Here is a 6,183-nt window from a genome sequence, read left to right on the forward strand (position 1 = left end):
TTGGATTGCCGATTGAACTGTGCATATAATCCACGCATACCGGGAGACTGTAGTTAGCCTGCACCGTCCCATAATCTGCAGCAAAAGCAACAAAAGAAAAACATTTGCTGCTTTTCCTCTGCTTGTCGGCCAAGAAAGAGATTTTAGCAGCACTGAAGAGACTGGGCAAAAATAAAGAAGCAGAGCTGTTTGGCTAAAGCCTGCTGCAGTTCTTTGATTCTCAAGGACATTTCTGTGTCCTATCCTCCGCCGAGTCCCACACCCTTTATCCCACCCCACCCAGCCCCATCGCATCGCTCTCAGTAGCAGAGAGCTTCACGCAATTCCAGCTGCTTATAAAACAGAAAGCCATGTAAGCCTTTGAAGCCACAGGGATTGGAGATCCCTGGGGTAAAGCCGGGAACATTCAGGAAAAACTCTCTACTTTTTTTTCTTTTGGACTGTTATTTTTTTCTTACTCTGAACCGCCGTTTCCAAAAGTCAAGAGATTTTTTTAAGTCGCTCTTCACATAAAATTGCCTTCTTTCCCCCCCCCCCCCCTTTAACAACTTAAAGACTGGAGAGCTTTGTGAGCAGTACAGGTCTTATTAAGCAGGGTAATTAAAAGCAAACTTACATCATAAGTGGCACTTAGAAGTGGAAATATTCCAGAAAGTCTATTCACAGGCTGCTGTATTTAGACTCATTCATTTATGAAATATGGCAGTGATTCAGTCCTATACTCTGTCACAGTTTACATCATGAGCTCCATACATTTCAAAAGCCCTGAACACATTATCACACAAAACACTTCTGCTTGCCGTGTTGTCGCCACATGTCGGAAACTCGCAAAGAACAAACCATTGAATCTATTCATGTCATACAGTATAAGAGGCCCTTTCAGCCAGGGCCATTATATACCGTGGATTAGTCGAGAGCCCTTTCAGGCTCTTTCTCCAACTCCTACAGGTAAAGCCTGACAATGTGTTGTTGCCTCAAGTAACAAAAGATTCCAAGATAGTCAGAGGACCTCTCAGATTGTAAAAGGTATTCTTTGATGTTATTTCTTTGTTTCTCTACACTCCTCTCCGCTTCCGTTTCCGACTCTTTTTGGGTCTCCTCATGCCAAATAGTCTTCGTGCACAACCAGACTGCAGAACAAAATTGTTTTGTTTGTTGTAGTAACAAACAGCCTGCAAAACATCAGCTGGAAGTAAATCTGGGATTTTGGATGATTTTTGCTTCACCAACGCATGAAGAGCTGAGCCCAGAGACTGGACAGGCCACGCATAAAAACTGGTTATACCTCATTTCAGTCTTGACAGTCGGGAAGGAGGACACACCTGATGACTTGGCCAGCGCAAGATTGGATCAGCGGGAGGGACGCTTCGCCTGTGAGTGGTTGTTGTATTCTAGGAGGGTTAAGGTGAGGGTTGGGATTCGTGATAAGGTTTGGGGACCAGCTGACTGACAGTGAAACAACATCAAAGCAGTGTAGAGCTTCGAGCGTGCGTCCCTTTGGCTGATCCAATCCAGCACCAATCCTTACGACAACGCTGAACAACACACTAAACGTGTTCTAGCAGTAGATGCCCCTGCTGATTCTGCAACACACAATCTGAGTGGCGCATTAATGGAGCATTTAGCCGCTAAAGAGCCAGATGTTTCACCAGCAACAGGCAGAGACCAAAAACAGGACAAAAAGCCTGCAAACATCAAAATGTAAATAAATATAAATTTCTGCCGACGCCAAGATGCCAAAAACATCAGTTAGGCTATTTGAAATGTGCCTCTCAGCTCCGTGCAGTCTGCTCCGCTGCACAAACACACTCCTCATGCCGGCCCTGCAGGTGAGGAAGTCAGCAACTTGTCTTCATTTTTTCAGACATTACACAAAATTCATGACTACGGGTGAGGGTTAGATCAAGAGGATGCCATTTTCCCTCCTCGATATGTTGCTCCTCTATGCAATGATTTTGACTTGCTGTTCTCGACGTCATTTTGCGAGATCATTTTGTGTCCTATACTGCACAGAGACCTTTGGCCTCTAGGACACAGGAGAAAATCGAAATGAATGTATGTTCAAAATAAAAACAAGACTATTGAACTGCATGTGCATTAAAAACTGGCCTGTTGTCGTTATGATTCCCATCATCTCAGCGTTGTGATGAAAAGTGAAACTACAGAATCCCACCCAAAAAAAGACCATGAATTTAGGCATAAAATCTCAGAGTTGCAGTACTCTCTTCACGGCTTCAAATGCACTCAGCCCTCTTTGTGCTGACAATAGAAGTGGACTCGTAAAAGCTCTCCTTCTGGCCAACTTTAGCACTGATGCAATAACATACTTATACCACTCGCCTCTACACAACACGTGAGTCATTGCTCACTGGATTATCAAACCATGTGTGCCGATTCAACCTTATCGCAGCCGCAGAAATTGGATGGATGACAAATTTCAAGGTGTAAAACTGTGCAAGTAAACCACAAAGTGAACAGGGAATACTTGATATGCCGCTTTGGGTCAGGGTGATTGTGAGTTTAGGTTTCAAAACTCAACATATGCGCAACATAAAACATTTTCTTCCATATTTTATTTTCTTCTCTTGGGTTTGCACTTTTTATCTTACCTTTTAAGCCCCATGGTTTGGAGTGAAGCCTCTTTCCCAAAATGTCTGTGCTGTTTCTGCACTTCTCCTGCATCTCTGATACAGATGGTGTTGTCATGGTTTGCCTCCAGCGTCAGAGTGCTGATAAAACAGATAAAACAAAAGATCTTTTTTTTTTTTTTTCTGAAATCTGGGAAGCATTACCACCCCCACAAAAACACACACAGGGTGGGCACAGAGAATACAGGAGGTGGGTACATGGGCTTCAACTAAAACTCCCCCTGCGGACTGGACAGTAATGTTTCACGATGTATTTGTGGAGGAGTTTTCTCTGTATTTTCAAGCAAACATTTTCATAGTCGTGTATCAGATCTGTTGAAATAAAGCCATAACTCATGTAGGAAGACGTGAAGACAAGCTTATCAACCAAGGTACAAAAAAAAAAAAAAAAAAAACTGATTACATCTGAATGGATGAAAACATAGATCTAATATGTAGTTGTTTATTAAATTTAATTTGAATAAAATGTGAAATAACAAAGCAAGAAATTGCCGAAGTTGATTGATTTTCTTCCGCTAAAACGACCACACCTGCCAGGGAGGCTGAAGGAAAGCTGTTTGTTTAGCCTGCCACTCTGTCCACAACAGGCGTCAAACACAAAGACTGTTGTCAAGCAGAGACGCTGAAAAATCTTTCCCCATTGTTTCTGATGAAGAGACAGCCAGCGACGGATAAATCACCCGAGTGCTGCTCTAGATCAAGCCGCTTCTCAAAGGCCACCCTCAGCCATCTATTAAAGAAAGTACCCACACACACTTAATGCCCCTGCAAGAGCTGCACGGGTCCACATGATGTCACAAAAGGCCACAGGGACCGCAAACGAACCCGCATCCTCCCTCCACATCGTTCCGTCACAGGTAGACTGTCTGAAGCAGCAGCGATGAACCTCTTTTTCTCTTTCTGTTTACGATTCAAGGACAAAACCAGAAAGAATAGCTTGGTCTGCTGTCTTCCTCATCCACGTTGTGAGGAACACTTCCGAATCTGAGACAATGAGAAATGACATTAAAGAGCAGTTGTAAGGGAACCATGCGTCCTTTACTGCCTCCTCTCGACCGCAGCGCTCAGCAGCTGGTGCACCGGTTTGTCTGCAGGTTCAGGAAAAAGATAGCAGGTGGAGATTTCTGCTATAATACAGTCTGTTGAATCTGATTATGAGCAGCAGGCAATCCTGCCATCATACTGATAGCAGAATAATAACTGCTTCTGCAAACCGGCTGTATGCCTACAGCTTCTTGATAGGGATGCATAAAAGATTCAAGAGATAACTTCAGAAAACTCCACCGGTTTTCTAACCAGTAGGAGAAAAACTGCTTCTTCCTCCTCTGCAAATAAATGTAAAGTCAAATGTTGCTGCAATTCTGTATTAACACAGAAACATCACAATTTCGTAGCCATTGAGGCAAAGCAACAAAAAAAACTCAGAGAATCACCTCATATATGTTGGAGGGCTTCTCCTACAAGTTTCCCATCTTCTACTTTCCACACCTGCAACCTCAGTAATAAAGTAAAACCAAGCTTATATTTTAAAGAACAAATAATGGAAAATCACAGCAGTTTAACAAATCTATAATGAATAAACTTGTTATTTTTTTTTTGTTAACTCTTGATAAAGTAATTACATTTCAACTACTGGCCCTAAGAAGAGCCGACACAGCAGCGTCAAAGACCGTCAATAGTTCAATTTACAGCACAGCAGGTCAGTCTCCGGGGAGAAATCGACTCCTACCACCTGATTAGCTCTGGATAATATTTGTGTGCTTGTTTACTGGCACCGCTTCAAAGGTCGCTGGTCTACTGTTTTCGATAAGAGAGACACAGATGAGCAAAGACCAGTGGAGAAGATACAAGTCGGAGTTACCCCACCCACATCAAAGATAACCACCCTCAGGCGGGGCGGATGAAAAGCTGAGCAGCAGAAACAGAAACGATATATATATATATATATATATATATATTCACGGAGAGCCGGCCGAGTCTGCTGCTGTCAGTCAATGATCCATTCTCGCGCTGGAGGAAACTTCAAAGACGCCCACCTGTACAAGAATGCGGCACAGACACACCTAATGATGAATCGCTGTGATTGACAGGACTGCTCAAATATTAACCGGCTTTGTGCCAAGGTACCCCGGCTTTAACGCTGCATTCAGTGGAAGACGGGGGTGGGGAGGTAATTATCCCTGCTGACTGTATAGGAGATGCTCCGGCAAAGTGGAACACACAGGCAGAAATGCATGTAGGAGGATGATAATATATAAGACACAGAACCAAGCTGTGGTGTAGCAGAGATGACAACAAAGAGGATGTTGCAACTTTATAGTTTACACAGTATGCCGAGCAAAAAAAAACATACAAAAAAGCGGACATACCTCCTTTTGTTGCATCTTGGCCATTCTTCAGCATGTTTGTGATGGGAAGCAGACCTCAGCACCTCATTTATGGAGTGAGAGCTCTGCAAAGGTGAAGGAAGGTCACGTTATAATCAGAGTTGTAGGACACATAAAAACTCCACTCGCAACCAAACCACAGTCCCTTCTTTTTGTATTTTTTTCCCTTTCTAATACCTGTGAAGGGATTTTCTTAAAGGAATATTTAGAAGAAAATGATCGTGTTTCAAGGTCCATTTAATGGCTGATCTGGAGTTTTCAATTATATCCCATGATAATCATCAGCATTTATGAGGGAATTGTAGTTGTCTGAACATTTTAAGGACTTAGTATCCATGTTGGATTAAAGGAGAGTTTCAAATTGCATTCTTTCCCCAGAAAACAACAATCTGACATTAAAGCCTAATTTTTTTCAAATATAGGCCTATCACAGGGTTTTCATCAACTGATTGAACTCCTGATTTGCCAGCTGCTGTTTCCAATGTAAATAATGAACGCTAGGTTAATGAGGTTTTTAAAGTGCACCAAAATTTTTTTGGTAAAGTCGGGAGTAAATACGGTTATCAAATAAATGTAATAGAGTAAAATTAACAATTTACCTCAGTATGAAATAAATGCTGTTGTTTTAAAAAAAAATTAAAATCATAATATTAAAGTACAGGTATTTAGGTGGGCGACAGTATCTGAGTGGTAGGTAGGCTACTTAATTAGCCTATTTTCCACCACCGTCAAGTTTAGTAAGAATATCAAATGTGGCACATTCAGCATTGGTATTAGTTTACTAATTTAACACCAGACTTCACGCTCCACCACAGAAACTGATAGGTTTCACAAGTTTTTAAAAAAATATATATATATTTTTTTTTTATATAGGCTACGGTTTTACCCCTTACCTTCAAGTATATTTGATGAAAACATAAGAATACAGCAGTTAGAGTACGCCACCTAGCGTTAACTGTACAAACGTGTGTCTCGTTTGCGGTAATTGAATCTTTTCTAAGCAGCTAAGCATTAACTCCAGGCAGCGAGAGCGCGCTTCGCGCGCACGCAGGTCTCAGCAGCAACTTTCCAGAGGCGCGCGCGTGGCAGGGCAACGCCGCAAAGGGCGCGCGCCAGGAAAGTAAGAAGGACCAACTTTGATCATCAGT

The sequence above is a fragment of the Embiotoca jacksoni genome, unplaced genomic scaffold (assembly GCF_022577435.1).
Source record: "Embiotoca jacksoni isolate LCO1_2020_lvr unplaced genomic scaffold, fEmbJac1.0.p SCAF_34, whole genome shotgun sequence".
Lineage (NCBI taxonomy): Eukaryota > Metazoa > Chordata > Actinopteri > Embiotocidae > Embiotoca > Embiotoca jacksoni.